Source organism: Somniosus microcephalus, chromosome 6, assembly GCF_052327205.1.
Source record: "Somniosus microcephalus isolate GS21.2 chromosome 6, FLI_Smic_1.0, whole genome shotgun sequence".
Classification (NCBI taxonomy): Eukaryota; Metazoa; Chordata; class Chondrichthyes; order Squaliformes; family Somniosidae; genus Somniosus; species Somniosus microcephalus.
Window position 1 is genome coordinate 249,625,999 of NC_140992.1, and position 27,039 is coordinate 249,653,037.

Genomic DNA, 27,039 nt, shown 5'->3' on the forward strand with positions numbered 1-27,039 from the left:
CCGGATTTGAACCCGGGTCCCTGGCGCTGTGAGGCAACAGTGCTAACCACTATGCCACCGTGCTGCCCAGCTGTGGAATTCACGTCCAGGGTTCGTGGTTGAGGCAGAAACGATGTCAACTTTCAAGATTAGATTAGATAAGATAGGCGGATGAAGGAAAAGGTTCTGACGGGATATGGGAGTAAGTGGGTAAATGTGATTAGGCCTATTTGCTCACATGGAGGGTAAACACTGACATGGACTTATTGGGCCGAATGACCTGTTTCCATGTTGTAAGTGCTATGCATTTCTATGAATACTTAACATACTTCTCAACCTTTGGGTGGTAAACATTAGTGTCCATCTAGTCCACCACTGATAAAGAGAGTGTGGACATTGCAGATGGTAAATTAATCCAAACAGTAAGGCTGATTATGATTGAGGATTTAGATGCATCTTACACGTTGATGCTCAAATCCAGGCTGGTCAAAAATTGGATGCGTGTCTTCCTGATCCAGAACAGAAATGTGAGGAATATGAAGTTATAATGGAGTAAAGAACCAATAGAATAGGGTGCTAGAAGAGGTGGTTAACCTAGGAGGTAGCAGATTTGAAAATACTTGACCAATAATAATTGTCCACAGTACAGCACATGTACCCATAGGAAACCATGTTGGGTAGAAAGAGTTCATGTGAGCAATGCAGGGAGATGCAAGCCTGGGGTGGAGAACAAACATCAAGGCAAAATGAGAGTGAACACTCTTGATAAAAGGGATAGGAGGAGGGACTGAGGGAGCATGTGTAATGGAGGAATGCTCCCTTCTTTAAAAGTGACTTTAATGTGAAATGTTGCATATCCTGCCTTGCTTCTGAAAACTTGTCAATTGTGAGTATGACTGAAAGAGAAGCAGGTGAGGCCTCAGTCTGCAAGGCAATTGACCAGTTCAACATTCTTTGATGCTTTGGCCAGGTCCCCTGACAAATATGAAACAATATCAAGCAAATGGTTGGAAAAGGAAGAAAATATTGTTCTCTAATAATTACATTCTACAAGGTGACTGGGACAGGACATATTACCACACATCATTCATTAAAAAAAACCTGGAGCTGTGCGTGGAAGTGCGTTTTAACTGGGTGAATGCTCCCATTTGCATGTATTCTCATCGGTCAATGGCATTTCAAGATTCCAATGTATACATACAAAACTATTTGAAATATTCCAAGTGTCACTGAAAGGATAATATAACAATCTTATCTGAATTGACAACAGTCTAACTCAAAGTTCTAATTGATCAGTTCTCATTTCCTATTTCACTACAAATATGGGGAATTATTTTCAAATTGTCCATTTCAAATTACATTTTGCCTCCACTGCTGCTGATATAATTGTGATTATCTGGCCTGGGTTTTATGCTGCTGGAGTGGTGATTGTTGCGTAACTGTACAATTTCTTCAACATCTCCCCAAAGAATCTGGTTTTAATTTTTAGCAAAGGTTTTCTCACACATAGACATATTTTTGTTATTGCAGGTTGATCTTTTTAACATTTAAATGTTCTAATTTTTTTTTTACCAGTAGAGGTCGGGAGGCAGACATTTGCAGCGCAGGTACGAACTATCCTACTACATTGCACATTAGAGCACCAATGCTCTGCACTACAAGGCTATCTCTGTCTTTGGTCTTTTAAAGTAGAAAATGCAGCCCTGCTTGCTGGTTTTGTAATTAAGTAGGAAATTGAATGTTTATTTAAATGACAGTTCTTCATCTGCAATCAATAAATGAATAGGCAGAATTCTGGAGTTCCTTAGAACATGAACATAGTGGTTACAGGCAATGAGTAACCATTCTTTTTATTGCTAAGAATTTGGATCACTTGACTACAATCTGACAATATTTAGAACCTAAAATGTTAGGAACAGGAAAGTACCAGCAAGACCTATTGCTTTTTATTAATCTCAACCCCAGTTCCTGGTCTTATCAGCATATCTCTCAATCCCTTCTCCACAGAAATACACACAGTTGCCTCTTGAATCAATTTATGTTACTTGCTTCAATGGCCTTCACTGATATCAAGTCCATTATTTTCTTACTCTTAACTTTCTCATTTTAAACTTATGTCCCCTGGCATTTGAACCCTTTGCCATACTGAAAAAAAGTTGCCCGAATCAACCTTCATAATCTTAAATTTTTTTTAATGAGGCCATCTCAAAGTCTCCTCTTTTGTGAAGGGAACAATCCAGCTTCCTTCACTTTCTTTGTCATTTAGGTTCCTAGTACCTGGAATCATCTTGGTCGCTTGCCTCTGTACACTTTCAGGGGGTTGTGTGAGTGATTCTCAAGCGCTGCAGTCATTTTCAATAGAATTATTTAACAATATTCACTTAACCACTAACACTATTTGAAAAAACAGTGAACAATTGGAGGATAGTACACTGGTAGAGGTCAAGTGTAGATTTGCTTTCACATGAATGAATTAATTTGTGACACACTTAGTGAACAAAAGGTTAAGTACAGGGTGCTACTGCAGCATGCAACCTGCACACCTGTGGTGATAAGATAATTTAATGGCAATTAAGGCAGTACATAAGGGCCTACACTTAACCCTTTATTCATTAACTGTGCTACAAAATTGGTCTATTAATTTAATGATTGCAATTGGGTAGTCAAAACAGACTGTTTTCCAATTAGTATTTATAGATGTGCCATTTTTCCCTATTTAAGCAGCCTTTGCTTTAAATCTCACGTTTTCTGTGATAGAACTGGTTCTCTCTATTTGTAGACATGCTAGCAGAATGCATAGATAATGGGCTAAAGTCAGCTTTCTTTGAGATACTTCACGTCAATCAACAAAATAGCCTTCAATATATATATTTCTTACATTTACAGGACAGATCTGCCACTGGTACAACGGCAGAACTGGCAGCAAATTCTTACTTTAAACCTTGTGGTTTAATGGGAGTTAAAGGTTGTAACTACCACCTCGCGAAGCGGTTTCCAAACACATCTTCCTACAAACTAAATCCCAGAGACTGACTCTGCTGTACTCTGCAAAAACTTCTCCACACCTTCTTTCTGAAAATAAAACAAGCACACTAATCTCGTCTAAATAGATTGTACAGCTTTGCAAATATTCCATCACCAACAGCAGGTAAGGAATTGTTAATGTCTTTCAGGGTTTGATTTAGGTGTTTAACACGGAGGGAAAATATTAAATATTCCTGTGAGTGGACTCAACTTTGCTTTCCTTGATTCCTCCAAACTCGATCCTCATTCACAGTCCTCACTCAATTAGTTATTGTATTGAAACTTTGCATCCTCTTGACAGTTAGGACTGCTTGTTCCGGCCTCCCACATTGTACTCTCATTGTCCCCGAACCCTCAAACTGCTTACTCTGATCTCTAAACTCCTCTTCTTTGCCTCTTAAATGCAAGTTTCACTTTCCATGGTCTTCTAGCTTGCATCTGTTGAGCCAGCCATACTGCAATGCCAATTTACCATTACAACTTCTAATTATAATATCTTATTGCATTCATTACATAACAGCTACTATAATGATCTTCTTGAAGCTCCCCTTGCTTGCACATGCAATTCTGTGCCTTGCACAGCAAGAACATCCTTAGCAAACAATTAAAAAAATCCAATGAAATATAGAATCGTTACAGCACAGTAGGCAGCCATTCAGCCCGTCGAGCCCGTGCTGGCTCTCTGCAAGAGCACTCCAGCTAGTCCCACTGCCCCCACCCTTTCCCTGTAGCCCAGCAAATTTTTTTCCTTCAGGTACTTATCCAATTCCCTTTAGAAAGTCAGGATTGAGTCTGCCTCCACCACTCTTTCAGGCAGTGCAATCCAGATCATAACCACTCACTGCGTAAAAAAGTTTTCCCTCATGTTGCCCTTTGGATCTTCTGCCAATCACCTTAAATCTGTGTCCTCTGGTTCTTGACCTTTCTGCCAATGGGAACAGTTTCTCTCTATTCTCTGTCTAGATCCCTCATGATATTGGGAGAAATATGAAGTAGTACGATCAGTTCTGAGAAACAATACATTTTGAACTGCATAACTGACAAAACTTCACCCTTCAGCTGCAAGTTATCCATTCTGATGTCTCTTAGTGGTTTTTGTATGGCTTCTCCAGTTCTAATGAAGTCTGAGATAGCCAAGTCTGGTTTGAATCCCTGACCATCCACTTTCAAACTTCAAAGTTAAGGTAATAGTCTCTATATTATGAGTTGGTGGTATCCTATTCAAAAGGTGGTGAAGCTCTGAAAAGGGGTGGGGGGTGAAAATAATATGTGCATACTAATTATATACAAGAGCATACTATCTTAATTTTTACTTATACTGTTAAATCACCCTTCATTTAAAAAAAAATGCATTTTTAAAAAAATTTTTCCTCAGTAATTTAAGGGTGTTAGTGCTGCATAATAATAAACTTGATTTTACATGTTGGCCCAGAGGCTTGGCCGCGCAGTGTCGATTTTTCAGGTGCTAAACGACCTCCTAAGCCTCCAATATGGCGGGCAAGAAGCATACACTCATTAGGAGCTGGAAATGCGCCACCCGCTATATTGGTAAATGTCAAAAAAAATTCAGCATGCAGTGCCCACGCCTGAAACATATGTAAATAAGTGGCCTAATGCAAGATTGGTTTGCCCTGAGGCAGGCTGACGCCAACAAGATAAGTTTAAAAACAAAAATACTTACCTGAATACTTTCCCTTGGCCGATCTTGTAGGGTATGCCCAATATTCACAGTTAATTTTCTGATGGTCAGGCTATATCTATACTGCAGCTACCATGCTGAGACTGGTAGCTACAGGCCATGTTTACCGTGTACTATAATTCCGAGACTGGTAGCTGCAGGTTACATTCACCAATCTGAGACTGGTAGCTACAAACTGTATTTAAACTATAGCTACCCATCTGGGACTGGTAGCTAGAGGCTGTGTTTATACCATACTACCATTCTGAGACTGGTAGCTACAGGCTGTGTTTATACTATATTACCATTCTGAGACTGGTGGCTATAGGATCAATTCCAGTCCAGCACTACCTTGTTTTTACTGTCTAATTCCAAATTGAATTCTCGGGACTAGGAGCAAACTCCCAGATGCGGAATTTTAAATGCACCGTGTGGGCAGGCAGGAATTTCTGCACTCTCTCAACATTTGAAACAACTCTTGCGTAAGTTTGTAAACACTTTTTTTCTCCGAACAGGTTTGACACAGCACTGGAGTTGTACACTATGTGGTGTCAAACCCAAATGGTGTGAAACAGCCTCCCCAAGAGGTGTCACACTGCTGTGCTCTGGAGCGGGCTCTGGAATTATATTGTCATTTTTGCATCACTGTGAAGCAGAAATGGCTTCTCAGTGATGCAGTTATGGGGGTAATGTTGTGAGGACATGCTGCCAGTGCATGTCGGAAAACTGATTTCAGCACACCCATGGTTTTACGATATGTGTTGATGCCGGGTACAGGTGATCACGATCAGTAGGTACTCAAAATCTTACCCTGTATAACTGCATCTTTGAAGTGAGTATTCTCAAAAAAAAATGTTTGCATTAATTGAGCCAAAGGGCAAAGTCATTTTGATTGTGAACTGGTTTGTTCCATGAGCTATATTCAGTTTTGTGAAACCTCCCACTGGAATGAACAGAAATATGAAAGTGTTAGAGAGAACATGGCAAATTACTGGAGTGTACTGTGCCTAAACAATTCTGTAATTTAAATTGTCTTTTCTGTGATAGTTATGACTGGATTCTCTAAAGAAGGATCTAGTTTGTATTCTGCATCTTTCTTAATGGAGGAATCAATTTTGTTTTCAAATCAGATCTTTGTAAACATAAATGTTAATGTCTTCTTAAACTCAGTTTAATTTTTGAAAGTAAAGCCAGTTACAGCATGTTGCAGATCATTCCATTGAACTCAGCCTCATCTGCAATCAACATATTTATTGAATTTCAATACCTCACTGCTTAATGGAAGTATTGAAAAGTTAAACAATCCAAAATAATTTTTATCGATCACTTACTTAGGAATTTCGTGTTAAACAAAACTATGTATAATTTGTCAAGCTTCCAATATTTTTTGAATAATTACCAATTATTATGTGCCACATGAAAATATCATCAAACTAATGTCTCCTAGCTCAACAGCATATAATCCCTTGTTTAAAAAAATGTTCTGAATATATTTCTTTACTTTCCTAAAATCCAGTATAATTATTTTTAAATATTGCTGTTTTCAATTATGTTTGCATAACAAATTTAGCATGTTATTTTACACAGGAAGTACAAGTTCAAACATTTTCTCTTCAGACATATTCATATTTATACTGACCAAAAACAACGACCGAGGTTAAGATTAATTGGTGCCCCCTCCACCCTTCCTCCTGCACGAATGTACGATCCTAAATCACACAAACCTCAATGTCTATTGTAATGTCTTATTACATGTGGGAAATCAATAGCAGTTCCAATTTATTCAGCATGTTAGAAATGAAATGTATCTTTTAATAAACAATTTCCAAAACAATACAAATTGAATAAATATTCTTTGCGAAAATTAGGAAACAAAACATCAATCAGAGAACAAACACAATTTCGCAACTCCCAGAATGTAGTAATACACTAAGACAACTGATTCTTTTCTTCTTTCTCTTCCATACCTAGCAGCATATGAGGCAACCCATTTCTTCCACTGTTTACAACCAGCAGATTGTGCTCTGGGTTGTGTCCGTAACAAAGACCCTTTTTTATGTGGACAGGTTGTTAGGCTGATTCTGAAACACCTGCTCTTCCCTTCGGATTTTCTCCCAAGTCACGACTGTTTCAGGGAACTTCCAACGTTATCATTTATGTTGCAGTAAAAGAAAATTGGCTATGCTTTCAAATGTGTTGCTATTTTGAGAAGAACTGACGTGTGTGAATTTTAAGACGAGATACATACAGATTTACTTTACATTTATTTTGCTATATAAACCGCTTGCTGTTAAACCAAGGCACTGTGCCTCCGTCCCCACCCTTTGCAAGATAAAGCACACTGTCGGGAGAATGGGCGAGCTCTCGGACTCAAACAAAACAAATGTTTAAGATTCAAGATTAGCCAAAAAAGTTGTCAAACTGGAAGTAATTAGAACTCCCACTTTATGTTCAATTATTTTACAATTGATCAAACACTCACAAAAGCGCATGTATTATTCATTGAGTTTTTAAAGCAATGAAAAACGAGAATAAAAAAGTAGCAGATCACTCACTTTAATCCATTGTTCTCATATTTATTAATTGCGCATTAGTTACATCTGGTCCCTGGCTGATTGTTTTCTGTTAATTTGAATCTCAATAAATCACAGATTGCTACACTCCAACTCATCATGTTAACCGTTTGTGGCCTAAGTTTCCCACACCGCAAAATAGGTTTCTCATTATGTCACCTTTAGTCATGTTCCGTAAAAGCTTTTAAAGTATCATTTTGCGGTCATGGATATTAGAAAAAAATCCTCACCCCCAATGCTGCTAATAGTATTAGCAAAAACTGTGTGCTGATGGTGCGGGGGTGCAAAAAAAAAGGGGACTTCATCCTTGCTGTCATGATGAGCTGTATGTAAAATAGTTGGCCTATCAGATGCAAATTCATTTTTTCTATCCTGGTCCATTAAGTTGCCACAACATTAGCTCACCAACATTGCAGGAGGTGGGAGTGAGTGGGGGATATGACCACTGAGACAGCAACCTCCTGATAACTGGATGAAGTCGGCAGTTGTGTAAACCCGGGGAAGCAGTCCCATGCATTTTGCTCTCTGGGTCTCTGTGTTAGAAGCAGAGCCTAATGCACCGACAGACATCAGATCCCAATTCCACGTGGGAAAGCAAAAGAGATGCAGTGTTAAAAGCGCCCTTTGTATCTTTGCTGTAAACCTTGCAACACTAGGCTGCTCTATAAAACAGCATTTACGTTATTCAACAGAAGTGTGGGGCTCATTCTGTGACGGCTGTGTGCTCCACCTTATTCGGAAGGTATTGGACACAGACAGTTGTGTAGGTGTACCGCAGAACTGTCTTTTACTTATTTATGAGCACAGTGGGGCTCCCTTTTACTTATTTTTCAAATGACAGAATCCCATTTCCCAGAGATACAGGGTTGTATTTAAAAGTTATTGAAATACATACTCACGCTATTTCGTTTTTGACTTGTATCTTACAAAAAGTTATATATTGGTACTTAAAAAAAATCATTTCAAATTCCACAAACTACATTTTTCGAAACCTATAGAAAGTTCAAAGACTCTGTACTTCTGTAAAAATGATTGTTCTCTCTCTCGTGCACTCTAAGATAAAGATAACACCATAAAGGTTTAATTCTTGGCACTTTTAAAATGATGTTAATGGAGATTTACAGAAGTCCATTTCCGTAACTGTTCTACAAGGATGCTGCACAATTAAAGCAATTATATTTTTAATATTTTTTTAAACATTACATTCCTCCTGTGGGTACTCTCTCTATTCCTTATATATAAATTTATAATTAGTTGATCCCCTAAGCCAGCCAGTTTCTGCTTCCCATCACTTGATGTCCAGGTCAGCTGGAATGAGAGATGCAAATGTGGATCTATCACAACGACCATTCGCTGCCCAGGAAACAGGCTCAGAGTGACAGCTACAGTCTATTTTACCTGTCCACATCTAAAATGGTGGCCCTGGTAAGGAAAAATGAATTTCTATTCTGTTTGAAATGATTCTTTAACATTGTTATTTATGCTGTGTCAGCTGTGGCTCAGTGGGCCGCACCCTCGCCTTCGAGTCAGAAGGTTGTGGGTTCCAATCCCATTCCAGGGACTTGAGCACATAAAGCAAGGATGACACTCCAGTGCAGTGCTGGGGGAGTGCTGCACTGTCGAAGGCGCCGTTTTTCGGATGAGACGTTAAACCGAGGCCCCGTCTCTCAGGTGGATGTAAAAGATTCCTAGGCACTATTTCGAAGAAGAGCAGGGGAGTTATCCCCGGTGTCCTGGCCAATATTTATCCCTCAACCAACAAAACAAAAACAGTTTATCTGATCATTATCACATTGCTGTTTGTGGGAGCTTGCTGTGTGCAAATTGGCTGCTGTGTTTCCTACATTGTAACAGTGACTACACTTCAAAAGTACTTCATTGGCTGTAAAGCGCTTTGGGATATCCGGTGGCCGTGAAAGGCGCTATAGAAATGCAAGTCTTTCTTTCTTTCTGTAGAATTGCAGTATTAGTCATTTTAACACCAACATTGTTACATTAAGGAGCACGGATCTGTTGATTTCTATGATCAAAATAAAAATATGGGGGATAATTTTCAACTTCACATCCTTAACACGACAGAGTTGATCACCCACCTGTTGTAAAACCTGTCCGAAATCAATGGAACAAAAATCGGGCAGGTTCTATAAATCTTCCAGGTAGCCAGGCAAAGAAGTTGAGAATTAACCCCATGGGATCTTATTGTCATCATACTTTAAAGATGCGCACATTAATCAGCTTGCAGAACATTTTTGAATGAACCCCTTTACGGAATTGCGGATAGAAGTTTTATCTTCTCATCATTGGGCGCCTCTCTGGCGATAATTTTCAATGTTCAACCTCACCACCTTGGCGGCCACCTGGCAGAGCAGATCATCCACCCATTGTACAACAAGGGTTGCCAACCCTCTAGGATTGCCCTGGAGTCTCCAGGAATTAAAGACCCATATCTCCAGGATGCTGCTGTGAGTAATCAGGAAAACAATCAGAGGCATTAAAAAAAAAGTAGTTTTAAAAATAATTTCTTTGAACACTTTGGTTATTGGTTGTGAAAATATCTGAGATGGGAAAAATGATCTAACCAGGCAATGACGAATCTATTCACTTTCCCATTGATGTGGAAGGCGGTGCGCCATAAGGATGGACGTGTTGGGTAATCAGTGGCAGAGGAGTGAGGGGCAGGATGGTTGGAGGCAGGAGGTCATGTGGTGACATCTCCAGGAATTTGTCCAACCAGTGTTCGCAAGTTTGGCAACCCTATGTAAACCCGCCTGATTTTAGTTCCATTGAAATCAAAGAAATCCGCTCCTCCAGGTTACTGCCGGGGCAGCAAAGTTGAACATTACCCCCTCTGTCTTCTGTTTTTTTCCAGGACACCCACTACCACACACCATACTTCAGTGAGGAATCCAGACTGGTGACTTGCTCCCACGACTCCATCCATGCTGTTCTGTCAACTGCTTCAAAATACACAAGAGTGTCCTGGTAACTGGGCCTCTAACTTTCCCTCCCTTTTATGGGCCACTTCAGATAGGGAACCCTGTGGTACAGATTCTTCAACCAAGCTCTGAAATCGAAGTTTAGTTAGTTTTACACAGTTTCTTGTTTGTGACATAAAGCAAGTTCGATGATGAGTAGTTTTACACTCGGGTTCCAGAAGCAAATCTCCATCAGATTGCCAACAATCAGGTTCAAATCATACACACAGCACACGGTTTTAGTAGGAAGGATAAACTTGCCTTTATATAGCGATTCACACATCTTGCATCTTAAGGATTTTTTTAAAACATTTTAATTCAATTTTAATACTGTTGGGTTAACATCACACCAGTCTTCATAACCCTCCAATTTAAGGTTTAGTGACTGATGCAACAGTGCTCTTACTACATATGTCCCTTTACAATACTTTCAACCTCAGGCATTGTGAAATGTTTTTCAATCACTTTCTGTAATCCTCAGGTCAGCAGTGTGGAATCCACAACTACAGTTGTTACTTATGTCTGGAAAAAGGAGCAAATGTAAAATGGAGTGATCAGGTGGCTACAAAATGTAATCAGATGGGTCTCGCGTTCACAAAGAAAAAGCGTGCAAAATGTTTTAGCTGCACAGCCCTTTGTCGGACCTGTGGAAAGAGTTAAGAGGCCTCATTTTCCTTTCTTTTCATGGCTTCCACCAGAATAAAGCCTCATGGCTGAAATATCATGTACTGTACAACCATTTTATTTTTCAGCACTTCCCCTAGAAGCATCTTTATTGCTCAAGAGTTGAAGTGAAAGGCTTATATTTAGTCACTTAGCTTTGTGAAAAAATGTCAATGTTTTTTTTTTGTTGGAAGTACAGAACACTCGTCCTGTGTACAAATAGCGCAGATTTCCAACAAAGGAAGGGGCACATTGCTCCTTTACTGTCAATAATTCTACCTTTGGTACTGTTCAGTGAATTGAGAGCTGAGATTTTGAACTTGGTGATGCTGGAACTTCCTCAACACAATCATTTCAATGACATTTGTTGCACCATCTCAGCCTGTGGAAACTGTAGCTGGAACACCTGCAGCGACACTAGGGAAATCTCACTATTTCACTAAACTATATCTGAAGGAATAGAAAAATAGATTCGGAGTTTAAAATCTCACAACTAGTATTATATATTAATAAAGGAGCTGATTCTCTCTCACACACACAAATGAGTTAGCAATACAGTTACTTATAATTTGAATATACGTAAAATCCATCAATAAGCTTTTTTTGAAAAAAACCATCAGAACCCCCTTAAGTCACATTTACAAAGAATTATAATTGTTTCTCATGCTTTGATTTTGTTCTGGCCATCTTGGTTGATTTTTTTACTTGGAGAGTAAGTTCTAATTACAACATGGGAGGGGGCGTTTCTTGGATTCAAAGGACAATTGAGCCCAATAAACAATGTGAAGGAGATGCTTAACACATAGTTGATGCTGAAACAATGCTAAGTTTATGACCATTTCTAGTACGTAATATCATTTCAGCTCCCTTATACAGTCAGACTCAGTAGCCCAGATTTTATGAACCGTGTTGTTATAATCTGACGATGGGAAAATCTAGGCTAGTAACCCCTTCAAGCCAATACCCCTGATGGTGTCATCGGCACTTCACTATTTAAACAAAACATACAAAAAACAAAAATTGACAGAGCAAGATAAAAGAACATTGCAATTCCTCATTAGTATCCCTTTTCTAACAGGAGACTTCATGCCTCTATTTCTAGTCTAATTATTGTACATCGCTTGTGTCCAATACTTTACGTGGAATTTCCTGTTATATGTAATAAAGTTAAGTAAGATGAGGGTAATTAGCACATAATGTCTGTCTATAAACATCTTAAGTTTCAACTAAAGTAAAAATCAGTTCAGGATCGTAGCTAAATGTGGCCACATTTTTTAACCAAAAATGATACAACAGGAATTGTGGGCTGTCCTGATCAGACTTTCAATTCTTTTAACAGAACCCAGTTCATTTTATAACCGGGTTTAATTTCTATATCACGATCCTTTTAGGGTAAAAGGAATGGATTGGTGAGAATTTAAAAATGTAGAATTTCATCAATAAAAGAGCTGAATTATTGGCTAATTTTGATTTTCAAAATTTGTCTGTGCAATATCTGCTCTCGATTCAGTAAAATAAATTGTGGGTCATATGATAATCTCCACCAATTCTACCTGAAGATTGTGGCATCCTCAAAACAAATAGTTTCCAAAGAAGGTCCATCCAGCACTCACCCCATCAGTACCTCAATTAATAGCCAAACTGTTACAACTAATTATTAACTTTAACACACTATTCCCTCCTATTTGTCATTTTTGAATATTTGGAGTTTTTTAAAAACAGAACTGGCACATAGGGGTGAAGTTCCTCCATAATTAATGATCTTCTAATGAAATCCAAGGAACACGCAGGCTTCAAAATATGCAATTTCTGTGAACGCTATTTCATTAATTACAGAAGAAAAACAAGCTGTCTCTGTGCGTTTCTTTAAAAGGAGGCATTTCACTCTCGTCGTCAGGGTGATTTGGTGGGAGAAATTACTGAGCCCAGAACTAGGAAGGAGCTGACTTAACATCTGTACATACAGTTGTTAAACCAAGGATGTTTCAAATGTGTATATCAATTCAGCTCAGAAATTCCTTTAAAGTCAGTATCCTCATTGATGTCATCAGCATTCACTGTTGCAACAAATAAAATAAAAAATCAAAAGAAATACAATGAAACAAGAAAATTGTAAAAGTTATTGGCTTTTTAAAAAAACTCTCACTAACGTGCAAACTACCTTTTAAAACAGTACTCATCTGCTGATACGTACGGTTAGATAGGAGTTTTTCCAGTTTGCGAGGACTTGCATTCAAAAGAATCTCAGTTTGACTGCATGTTTGTAATTTTTACTATTTTGTCAAAAACATTGGTGAATTGATAAAATATGCAGAGTCAATTATTAATATGAGGACTATAATTGATTCACAGAACACTGGGAAATGTCATCCATATTTCCTTCAGTCAGAACGATCCAGGATTTTTTTCTATTGCTAAGCTTCACTCCAACTTCAATTTAAAAAATCCACTAAAACATGTTTCACTTATTGACAATGTCCTTGCAGTTCAGGCTGGAATATTACTTTAGTATAATTATTATTAATAAGTACAAATCCATCCCTTCTGGAGAGTCTTAATACCAAGTAAATTGCTTTGTGCCTCTTACAACTATTCAGCTAAGAGTATTGCTAAATATTTCTAATTAATTTGTGTCCAACATATAATGTATTACACTTACCAAATACTGCATAATTAATACTCAAGAAAGTCTAAACTTGGTGTTCCCATTGTGCTTTTGGTACTTTTTAAAACTCAATTTCAATATCATTTTTCAGGAATAATGCTGAAATCAGCTATTCTAGACTCAGCAATCATTTGAAATGGTAGAATTTCCAATCATTTCACCAACTGTTATTCTATACTACCCCAGCCTATCAAGGTCACTGCAAGATTCACCTATAGTCTGCACTGAATGAATTCAACCTAGCCACAATTCATGTATAATTTAAGCTCATCTTCTTTAGTATTACAATGCATTTGAAAAAATACTTTATTACACCAATATATTGGCACAAACCAGCATGCATTATGCATCACATACTATGATTTTTGATTAAATATCACAAATAAAAAAGAATCTTTTAGGCCATTGTATTCCTTTTAAAATGGCATAAAATTCACCTCTTCAAATCAGGATTAAACATCCTGCTGTTTTAAGTTCTTCAAATCTATGGGACCAAATAGAAGTGCTGATAGATTTGTCTTGCATCATTTGTAATGTTTTTGTGATATAAGCTGTGTATTGACTGCAGCCCTTTTTGTTGTTGAATCAAACCATACTTTTTCTCTTTGAAATTTGACAAAATTCCCAAATAGATTTCTGTAGCATGGCCTTTTGGTAATAAATATTAATTATTAAAATATCTCCCCTTTCATTCTATACACCTGATTTTTAAATCATTTAATATATTTTGAGTAACTGCATTCCCACTAGAAAATCGCATGTATGTTGTCAAAATGAATTTTTAACCAAAATCGAATTGTTCCCTATTCGTTTATTTTTCGACAAGACTTTTACATTTACTAAATAAAATTGTCAGGAAATGATGAGTGACGGTTATTTTGTATTGGTTACTTATGGTATAAACCATTGCTTATTTCATTCATTTATATTCAGTGTTTAAAATTTCCACTGATAATGGATTGTGCAATTCTTTGTTATCAAAAGGACATGTTATTTAAATTATTAAAAAGGAATAATTTTATTTTAAGCAAACATTAAACAAAATCAAGATTAATTTCAACATTACTAGCCAGTAGCCATATAATTATTTCAGGAACATTCGATGGTTGAAAGATGATAAAATGGCAAAATGAAAATACAAATTTGTACTTATGTTAAAATTCTACTTTCAGCTCCTTACTTTCAGATCCATGAAAAAGCAGATTTTAAATAAGGGAAATAGCCAAAAAATAGCATGGCAATAGTAACAATTCTATAATTGTACATTAAAAAATAATTTAATACCAGGCAAAGTATAAATTGACTTTTATGTGAAAAGTACCTGATTCTATTTACCAGATGCCATTAATAATACAGGATAACATAAATTTAAATTGCCATCTAACAGCAAGGTGTATGTACCCACCAAAACAAAGGGGCACAATGTCAAAACTTCCTGGATATAATGAATTCAGAGATAAAATTACATTTTCTAAAATGATGTAAATTTCCTTTTCATCAGCTAGATTGAATTATTTATTCCCAAAGTATATTCATGGTTGTACTATCGGAATGTAGTACATCTGAAGTTGAGGCACCTTAATGTCTTTACCTTAAATCTATGATTATAGCCCTGCTTTGTTAATGGTGCCAGAAAATAATTTTGCTTTCAGCAATGAAAGAAAAATGAAGTAACTCTTGTTTAGGTGAGCACCATGACAATGACAGTGAAATATCTGTAAGTTATAGCCCTACAGACAAACAAATATATTTCACTAGTGAACATCGATATATTGCACCCAGATTGCAGAAAGGAAAATTATGCTGTGGTTGGTTGTCCAGCAGCATGTAAGCCAGTAATGTGCTTTACTTGAGAAGCCATTTTGCAAAGCGAGCAGTGTCACCGAAGCACACTGGCTTTTGAGAAGACAAGATGCAAGTGCCAGAATTCATCTACAAGAAGTACTGTGCACATCCTTGAGGTCTATTGCAGTCATTTATTTTACTGCGGGGGCATTGCTGCTCAGGTTATGTTCATGCTATCAGTATCCAAGTATGCTTTAGGGTTAAACAAACTTTTCAGTTGTTACTTTTTGCTCAGCAGGTTTCAAATAATCTGCTCGAAATCTAGCTCATTTTCTTTCCTTAAAATTAGCTCTCGCTGTTAATAAAATCTGTGGGACAAAGAAGAACTGCAAACACAGCATTTCATTGAATTAATGTAAAGATTCATGTCATACACTGCAATGATATCTTCACGGAGCTTCACATTGTAATTTCTGGAAGAAAAAAAACATTGATTCCTGAAGGGAACAACAGTCGAATAGTGTGAATTTCTCTCTTTTACCTACTTTTCTTAACCATTATAATTTAAATGTCTCCATATTTAGATAATAAATATATCACTTTTAATATAATCTTTTAGCAATCGCAATATTTGGGGTGAGTTTTAAAAGACTGTTATCTCTTTCAGGCAACATTTAAAAAAATAATCAGTCTTGTTTTAGAAGATTGGAGGTTTTTGAGCATTTAGGAAATTGTTACATTTCTTGTGGTAGCTTAACTGAGATTTAGATTTTTTATTAAAACCCCACCGCCAAGGAATTTTTATTCAGCTATACTCATCAACAACAAAAGCCTTCCTTTGTAGGTTTCTTAAATGAACTGTAGCACATTTTCTTGGGCATTTTTTGTATTCCTGTTATCGTTCCTAATTCTTTTCTTTATAAAAATGAGGAATGTTAGGAAAGATACAGAAATGCGAAGATAAATTTATCCCCCTCCCCGTATCACTTTTGCTAACCTGATGATTTCATCCAATAAAGACTCACTTTAGACCCCAAACGAAAGAGAGAGAGAGAGAACACATCCTGGCCGCATCTGTTCCAGGAGATTTGAGAAATATGGCAGGATTTTTAGCTTTGAGAATCACATTTTCTGCTGATGGTATATGTGGTGTAATCTGTATACACAATTTAATCCATCAAAGAATCACCAGCACCATATCAATCAAGCTTTCATCAACTTGTAAAAACAATATTTTGATTCAATCAGGCTCAAGACCAGCTGTTAAATATTTGGCACCCCATCATAATGCATGAGACACAAATTAATCCGGTGTCACTGAGCTGCTCTATGGAGGCTACTGCAACAGTCAAATATTTACATGCCATCCCACATGTCCCACAAAAGAGGTCGGGGAAACAATGGCAAACAAATTAATATTTCAGCATTCAGCAGATTTCTTATTTTGGTGTGACAGAGCATATCATTTTCTGGGATGTTTGAATTTTATAGGGACAGACAGCAGGAGTGGGTTATTGCTAAGTGAGAATTTCCTGGTCAATTTTCATTGGCACTTCTAGCTACACATTCTTTCTTCAGAGTTCAACATAAAAAAGGTGATTCATGAGAAAAATATACACTTTTGATTGCATTATTTCCATCATTTAATGGAGCAGAATTTTAAATGCAGCAAAGATCTATTGTCATATAGAAAGGAGCATAACATTTTATAAGAACTACATGTGTTAATGCAGTATTTGCCTTTTGAAATATACGTTTTAAATTTACCAATTTAATGCTAGTTTTCTGTACAATAATACTTTGGCATAAAATGAAAATTCAATGACTTTATTCTTCCAGTGAATATGATCATTTCTTAATGTATCCCACTAAATCATATACAAGAAATGTTTATTTTACTAACAGAGAATGCAATGCAATTTTCTCCAAAGGGGTGTCTGATATATTAATTTTCTGACTGGGGATTATTGCATTTTTCTGTACAAAACTGTAAAAGATGACAGCTAATACTTTGCAAAACACACAATTTTCCCAGTTTGGTGGGGAGCAAAAACAACTTAAATATTTAAACCACATTACAATTATGCACACATCACTTTTCTTTTTGTTTAAAAAAAGTATGCTCCCATAGAATTTGTAGTGAAGCAATACTTAAAGCCTGCACCTTTATAAAACAACATCAGATGAGCAAACAGCAAAATGAAGATTGAAGCAAAATTATTTAGACTTTCATTAATGTATAACATTTTTTTAAGAGCCCAGTTTAGAAATGTTTAATTTATTGCAATTCCTACATCACTTTCAGTAGGGAGATGTTGCATTTTTTTTTAGGAACAGCAGTTGATCCTGGAAATGTTTAACAATATAGATGTGTATATGTTTGAGTGTTCGCACAAGCACACTGGTTGTGTAAGGAATGTAAGTTTTTGCAGTATCATTTCACCTGACTGTTCTCAAGGTAAGACCAAGTCATCAAAAATATATTACAAGACAGAATTCACAACAAATAAAAGCACATTCGTACTTCATTAAACTGTTAAAAAATGTTCAAACCAGTTACCAATCCTGAAAATTATTAAAGAAACTATCACATTTCTATATATTACTTTCACTATTATAGTTTTTAAACCACACTTTTCTTAAGTATTTTTGTGATGTAATGCAGCTTAATGTAACAACATTAATTTATATTCATTTTAGAAGTCTGTGGTACAGTATATCTTTATTTCAATGGTGTAATTTGAATTTCAAGGTTTCGTTTGTATATTTAAAATCATACACCTGTAAGTTCTAAAAAGTAAAATAGGAATTCAAAAATGTCTAATGCCTTCAATAACAAACTGTTTGTGAATACAGAAATGCAACATTAACCTAACACATAGCCTATCAAGATCTATGAAAGGGGTACATCTATCAGTCTTCACACATTGTTGCTATTCACATTTTTAAATGAAACATGTATGAAGCAGTCTTAATTCAATTAGAGAAAAAAACCAACCAATATAACTCACCTATTCTTTAAAACTCAATTGTAAAGAACATGGTACTTGGATTTCATACAATACAGTTCAGAAATTTGCCATTTCTTTGGAGACCATCTGTCATTTATTCATTTTTTTTAGAAACAGCATCCAGACACATTTCTGTCCTTCATGACATTTCAGAAATTTCAATGTTGAAAACTCTTCCAAAATATTTGAAATTTTACAATTCTTTTCAAATATTTTGACAGCTCTTTCTTTTATATTCCTCTTCTCTTAATTTGGAAGATTTTTTTCCACCCATGTTATCAAGTGACATTAGAAATTACGGATATGTTTCATGGAACTGACCTTTCATTGCCGGTAAGGGCATTACTGCGGTTTGCTGTCTCCTAGGTTGTCATGTATTTACCTCATGTACTACTGGATAGTTTGAACAATGTGGAAGGCATAATATATATATTCACCGATCTTATTGCCTTGAATTATCAACTTTGTGTCTCATATGTCACATAATTTATAATTCATACATGCAAAGTGCATTCAGATAATGTGATACTACAGTCACTTGAATCAAAAAACTTTGCTGTAGACAGAGTTGTCTGATTGCGTGCTGCTAAACATAGCAAAACCTTCAACAAGGGAATAAATATGTATCCTTACAAAAAAGTTTTATCACTTAAAGATCCATTTATCCTGTTCCTTTTGCTTTTTAACAAGATGGAGAATCAAATTAAATAGTTAAGGTTTATTGAAATGTTTAAACATTAAACAACAAAGTTTATAATAATGCATGAATCTACATTTTCAGAAACAAATTTAATTATTTAAAGGAAATATTTAGACAGTGTATAGCTAAAAGGTTAGAGATTTCCGTGTTGAATGATTGTTCAACCTCCGTCATTTCTATAAATTCAACCAACAATTCAGCACAGAGTTCCTAAACTGGTGAAAACTAGAATACATACACTGTGCATTTTACAATATTGCAATTCTGACTTTTGATGGGTTTCTGCATTATCTTGATCATATTTGGTATGATTCAAAATATCTAGAACCACACGAAATATATACATAGTTTTAGTCAGACCTCTTGGCTAATTAGAAATCAAAGCAGCAACTGTATTTAAAAAGTACAGTAAAAGAATGCTTTGTACATCAGAAATGATTGTCAGACACTTCAGAATGAATAAGGTAAGTGTTAGGTCTGTGCTAGCACTATAATGGTGAATTTAAGAATCTTAATGATTTACAACATCTACAACAAAAAATATGAAATTGAAAATAGGGGGAGAAAGAAGGCAACATTTAATGAAAAATAGATAAATGTTAGCTTAAGAAAGGAACTGCCCTATTCTTGCTGTGGTCAAACTGATTTATTTTTATACCAAATCCATCTTGTAAAAAAAATACATGGAGAAGGTTTTCAGGATGTGCAAGAGATTTAACCTCAAAACATTTGACTCATTTTACACACTCTGATAATGTACATTAATTTTTGACAATACATGACCAAACATTCATCCTGGGTATGCATGGTCACACACTTTCGCTTTTGCTGATATCGCCTCAGGCTACAGTGCACATTCATTTGCGCAGAGAATCCTGCGCTGTCATCCCAGTAAAATGGAGATAAACAAAATTAAAGCTGCAAGAATATACAGGCTTTGAGATAAACAATTGTTCAATATTTTGCATTATAATTTTCGCGTCAATTTATGACATCAAAGAGCAGAACAGTGCTCATTAAAAAAAAAAAGGTGTTTGTTCATCACTTCCCAAGACACTTTTAGATCGGTTTTCTTTCTATAGTATAGATGAGAAAATTAAATCATAAGAAAATGTATTGATTTTTCATTTCAGAATCACTTTCTAAATCTCTTTGAAGTATAATTCTATGTCCACAGTGGTCATGTCTTGAGCAGCGCTGTCTCGCATCCATTATTATTGTAACTCTGATGGGGGTGATGCTTATTTACATTTCAATAGGTGACTTGACCAGGAACTGTTGATGGGCGTCTGCATTAGGCTGCCACAATGCTGTACCCCAACAGCGACACATTATTATACTGCGGAAACACTAAGGCTGGTACACACAACAGTGCTTTATCAAAAACAGTAGGCATTCTAGGTTGGCTGCGATTAAATCTGGACCTAAACCCTAAAGAGAACATTTAGGCAATTATGAGGAACAAAACAAAGCAATGCCAAACACAACCCGTCAAAGAACCAGAACAGGACACAATACAGTGTAGAATCCATTTTAATGTCTCCTGGAGAGATGGGCGACTGCTAAACTAAACTATATTGTGGTGAAAAAATTTACATACAGAATAATCAGTAGGGGTTCAATGATTATGAAAATGTAAGATCAATTTATCACAAGCTCTCCAAAATCACATCGCCACTGCGACAAGAGCCACCACTCGGCATCATAACAAAAGAATGACATTTGCTGCTACGGACACAATTTGAGGTCATCACAAATCTTGACAACCAGACAATTCTCCTGCCACAAATGAAGTGGTGAAAAAAAGGCTCGGAGTTTGTACACAGGCATCTGCAAATTTTGTACAAGTCAAAATATTTCAATTCTGCACACTTATTCTGAAGACAGTTTTCCATCTCTTCTGTGTCTGCTGGGTTTAACAACAGCATCTGTAATTTTACCCAGTAGAATAATACTAAGAGTTAATTTCTGGGACCACAGCTTGTTTTTACAGTAATTTCCAAAATACTGCTGCTAAAATTATGGGATAAAATATTACTTAAGCTAAAAGATTTCTTAGAGTTAGTACTTTATTTTAAGCAGTTCATTCCTGTCCATAATATTTGTTGGTAAATATACTTATGATCTTTTTAAAAAAAAACTTTCATCTTTATTTTGATCAGCCTAGTCATGAAGTTAAAGTTGTTTTTGAAGTAATTACCTCGGAGAAGACCCACAGCAATATTAAAGTCACCTTTTCCATGGATCTGTTTTAACAAATGTTGTACTTTTAAGACTGAACTTTAAAATGTTTTATTGATTTTATTTTTTCGCCCCGATAGTTCTTCACTGCTGCCACACTTCCTCCTTCAGCCTGGACCACTGGACAGCTTTAACCCAGGACATCTCTAGGTCCATCGTCAATGCAGTTTCAAGATCGCCAACGTGAGGTGTGCTTCTGCAGCTTGGGACAAGGCTCCTACCAGATTTAGAATGTTCTGTAACCACATACTGCTCCATCTGGTGGCCTGGCCAAACACAGGCAAAACTCAACTATTGTGGGGATTGACGTAAAATGACAGTCGAGACTAGCATTTGAAGCTGGGCCCGCTGGATGGGAGATCAAAGCTTTTCCACTCCCAACTACTGACCTGCCTTCTGCAAATGGAACTTTTAAAGCGAAATACAGGGATCTCTTAAAGGACTGAATGTGTAACGTGATAACAATAGACAGGCAGAGATGTTTCAAGGTTGTCAACTAAAATTAATAGTATTTCACTGGACAATATTCCTCCATAAAAGATAGTTTATTCTGAACACTGCACAGTTTGGAAAAGCTGAGGGGAGAACATTTGGAGTAAAATTGCAAAATAAATGCCGAGATGGACACAAAAGTGTTGGTCTTCAATCTTCAAACAATTTATAAAGTACATTTATATCCTGGGGGCTGGAATACAAAATGAGTATGGAATTCAAATGGTTAATGTCCTTCTTTGTCTGCTGTTGGAAAAAATAAATGGAATACTTAATGCCAATGAATTTAGAATGACCTTAATTTCTGAGCTAGAAGCTTTAGCTTTTTAGAAACTGCACCCAGGGTCACAAAACCAACACTGGAAATGTTTTATGTTGGTAGCAAGATGTTGTACGTCACTTATCTTTTTATTCTACATTGTGTGTGGTTTTTTTCCTGCAGCTTCTTAAGTCTTTTGTATTCTGCTTTAGCAAGGACCCATTTTTGATACCTCACACTGGGCAGTCTTCTATTTATTTTCTTTTAAAAGCTATTGCTTCCAAACCCCAAATCGGGGTATGATGCTTTTATAGCAGGCATTATAAGATGCCTGCTGTTTAATAGTAACTGGTCTCCACACTTACAAAAATGTTGAATCTGACTGTTAGTCCACTTGTAATAAAAAGCATTTGTAGAAAATATTTTCTCTCACAATAGTAGGTTAATGTTGCTGATGTAATAAAATGGGGACGGAAATTCCTAACCATAACACCCAAGCATTTGGAACTGTCCTACACAAGGGTACAAGATCCTGAAAGACACAAACAAACCTGAAACACATAGCAGTAGCATAACATAAATAACATCCGTTAAATATGAAGGCACACAGAGATCCTTGTGGTCTAGCAAAGTAATATAATAATTGGGTGTGTCCAAACTACTTGAGACTCGCGATACTAATGAGCCAATTTTAACCCTTCCTACTTGGTGGAAACTGAGTGAGCGGGCAGTTAAAATGGCCGGTGTGACTTACCCGTACTGATCCCATTCCCGCCTTGTGGGTTGCGAGCTTAAACTGCTCTTCTGAGCAGGCATGAGCGGCACCTGCCGGAAGGCAGCGGGGTCCTTCTTTAAATATGCAGATCAGGCTCCAATGATGTCATCGGAGCTCACCTGCAATTTTAACTTGAGGCCTGCGTGGAGAGGCTGTTGTAGCTTCCCCATCAGGCCAACTTGGTGGCACGAGGAGCCGGGGCCAGAAGAAGCCCAGAAAGTTAAGTGTATTTTATTTTTTTCATTAAAATTTCCTTGTGGAAACCTTGGACCACCCCATCCCTGAGCTTCCCTCCCCCTTCCATTGACTACAATGCCCTCCCAACCACTTACCTGAGTGTCGGGGATCATTCCTTCGGGTCCTCGTCAACAGCCTTCTGCCACCCATAATCCCGCTCCCAACCGCCAGCCAGCTATCACTTGTCGCCAGGCTTGAGGTGGGAGACTGATGGGGCTGAAGCAGATCAGGCCCGAGAGTTAAAATCTCCCGGACCACACGCTACAAAGAGCTAAATGGTTTGACATCCCCTCGGTTCCCACCCACATGACTCCAGTACGAGAGTTAAATTCAAGGCTTATATGTTGTTAGAAACTAAAGATGCCTAAAAATGTATTTGGTTATGCGATTAAAAAATGCTGTGTTTAAATGGTTATGTTTGAATTGCAGACGGAAAGTCTCCTTGGGATAGATAAATGCTTAGAAGTGCTAATGTTTTGGTTTCCTACGGAGGGCAATCTCCCTGTTGCTAAGCGATTATCTGTTGTTTTTAAGTTAAGACTCGAACCTTGTTTATATATTTTATGTATAATGCTAAGGTAGGATTTGAAGTTGGCTTAACAGAACTGCTTGTGAAGCTAACGGAAGGAAGTTTGGGGAAGTTAACGTAAACATTTGCTACGTCATAAAGGAGGTAACACTCTGAAGCGAACAGGTTTCTAGTTGGGCCTCTTGAGATCAAAGAAGGATACGGACAAAAGAGATAAGACACGAATTCCACAGGAAGGAAACCCTGGGAAAATATAAACAGAGAAAGACATGTGGCCAAAATCGTAAGACATCTTTAGGGCGGGTTTTGACACAAGAATCGAGACAAACAACTAGAAGTCCCATTGGATATTAAGGTTTTAGGGAACTTCTATAGGTCAAAAGGTCTTGTCAATATCCAGGTTGAGGCCCACCCCTAAAAGTAGAATAAAAGTGACCTCCCAAAAGCTTATGCTCTCAGACGGAAGAGAAAGAGAGAGAGAGATTGTACTCACAGATGAAAGGAGGAAGAGAATTGCTCACGTGTGTCAACCGTTTGTCCGATCGGATCGGTATCAGCTTCTTGTCACAGTCGTATGTTTTTGCTGTATAACTAATGTGTTATATTCCGTTTAAATTCTGACTAAACACAATATACCCACCATATTGGTTTGCACTTGAATCTGATTATTTAAAGTGGCTAGAGATAGCCGTAACTTGGCTATTTCTAACAATGTCGGACTCCAGTACCTGTCACTGTTGGGGCCAGCCCATCTCGTGTACATGCTAACATTTTCTTTACATTGAAACAATTGTATTCAGCTTTTGCAAAACACTTTGCTTGCATGAAAAGAGCCTGTGGTACGTAAGAATTTGAGAGTACATACCAGACATATACAACAGGAAAATCTGCATCGGAAAATAATAAAGGCAGGTTAATGTTTCAGGTGTGGACTCTTCTGCAGAACTAGAATATGTAAGATAAGAGATCCCTTTATAGGGGTTGAAGTGAAGAGCAGGTAGAAGTCAAGAACACTGAATACAGCCTTCTGACACTGAGAGGCAATCATTAGGTATAATGGCCAGAAAACAGATTTTTCCTCATTGACCTGTCCTCAGCAAGGGAATGTACTCTATTTGACAGGATGTGACAAGTGGTGCTCCCCAATGATCTCTACTGGGCCCTGAGTTTTTCACCATATATATTAATGACTTGGATGAAGGAATAGAGTTGCATATTCAAGTTTGCAGATGGCACTAAGGTAGGAGGCACAGTAAGTCATGTTGATGGGAGCAGGAACTTATAAAAGTTCACAGGGAACTAAGTGAGTGGGCAAAACAATGGCAGATGAAGTTCAAAGTGGGGAAGTGTGAGATCATCCACTTTGGATACGAGAAAGACAAATCAGAATATTTTCTCAATGGTGAGAGATTAGGAGCTGTGGAAAAGCAAAGGGATTTAGGTGTCCATGTACACAAAGTAATCAAAACGGCTAATGGAATGTTGACCTTTATCTCAAGGGGATTGATACTTCAGTTGTACAGAGTCTCTACCAGGATCTCAACCTGGTTGAGGCCAAAAGGCAACTGTCTGATACCTGTTTCTATCTTCCTCTGAAAACCAAACATTTCCTAGACTATCGCCGATTTCATCTCTTGCAGAGATTTTCTCTCCCCGTTGCCTCCAATACTACAGTTTCCCAATTCCTCGCAGCCCATTTCTACCTCCCCATGATCTGCAAACAGAACTGCCCGGGCAGGGCAGATAGATTTGTTTTATGTTCTCCTCTTCTCGTGACTCCGTTCTATCCTTCCTTGTCTAGTATCTACCAGCTCTTAGATGAATCTTTGGAAGCTCTTTACTGCATTGACAATTTCAGGTTTTATTGTACTACAGGGTAATTGTGTAATTTTTCACATTGGATGCACAATCCATTTAGACCTCGATGGCTATCCAGGATGACCTCCTGCTGTTCCATCTCTCTCTTGAACAGAACCCCAAACTGTTCACATCTTATACTTGGCTGAAGTTGTTCTCACCCTGAACAAACTTTCTTTTCATTCCACTTACTTTTTCCACGTAAATATGTCATTATGAGAACCCATCTGGATCCCAGCTATGCCTGTCTTTTTGTAGGATATACGGAACACTCTTTGCTCCTTCCCTCCTTTGTATTGATGACTATGTTGATGCCGGCTCCTGCTCTCAATCCAACCTACAGAATATCTCTTCATGGTCCACATATGTAATTCTGACTCTGTGTGACACACCACTTCAACTCCCTCCCCTATTGCTACTTTGGCCTCCTATACGGTTCCAACCAAATGAGTACAAACTTCAGGAACATATCTTATCTTTCTCTGAGATATTCTGCAGCTCTCTGGTCCAAACATTGAATTTGGAAACTTCAGACCATTAGGTACCCTCATCTTCTCGTCAGTTTCTCCCACTCACTCACTTGCCATTCCATCCCCCTTCATTTGTTTTTCCCTGTATGTGTGCAATCTTCCCATGTCTTTTCCCCACCTTCTTCAGCTATGTTCATGCTCTTTTGCTCCTTTAATGTATTTTCGCTCCCTCATTGAGATGTTCTTCGTGCATCATCCAAGTGTTCACCTTTTTCTAGCCTTTCAAAAAACCTGTTTACAGCCCACCAAACCCATTAGCTGCCTCTTTGTAACAGGAATCAACATTCCTGATTCTTGATTTCTTACTGTTCTTTTTGCCCTCCTTCCTCTTGTTCAATTCTTGCTTAGCTTTTAGTTTTCACTTCTGATGAAGGGTTACATTGTCCTTTCTCTTTACAGATGCTGACAGACCTGCTGTGCATTTACTGTTAGTTTTTTTTTCCAAATTTGTACATGGCTGATGACTACAGAATATTGAAAATGTTCTATGATGGGCTGACCATAACAATAGCATAACCCACGTGCAACCTGTTCACTTGTGTGAATGGAACATTGTGGTATATTTCCCATAATTCAGTCACCAGCCAAGAATTGCATAATGTGTTACATTATTACCATTATCTTATCGCTAAACCACCTCTGCACTTGATATTTAGGAACTTTACCTGTTCTATATGATCTTTTGCAACATATAACCAGGAGAGTCTGTTTGCACATCATATGGATCTTAAATATCACAACCTCGGACAGGGAAAAATCTCCGACTGGAGACAAACCTTCTTGAAACAAGATACTAGTAAATGGGTATTACATTTCCTCAAATATGTCTTCTAATCATAAGTAATGAATTATTCAGCTCTAAAAGTCTTATTTTCAGAAATATTTATTGATGTAGGTTAGGAAAAGTCATCTTTGTGACATAGGTATTGATGTACAGAGTGTGTAGCCAGTGGAACAACAAGTGTACACTGTCATGTTAAGCAGGATGACGTTTTCCGATTTAAAGATGACACCGAATTGGTCTTTTAAAAATTTATAATTTACTAATCAATGATTTGTTTTACTG

General features: G+C 37.2%; 1 long non-coding RNA gene across 1 annotated transcript; it reads left to right on the forward strand.

Moving 5' to 3' along the window:
* Positions 1-2,723: 2,723 nt before the first annotated feature.
* On the forward strand, positions 2,724-22,919 carry LOC147116641 (uncharacterized). Its single transcript, XR_015078614.1, has 3 exons — positions 2,724-3,127; positions 4,063-4,187; positions 21,375-22,919. It is a non-coding gene; the product is annotated as an uncharacterized LOC147116641 (long non-coding RNA).
* The last annotated feature ends 4,120 nt before the right edge of the window (positions 22,920-27,039 follow it).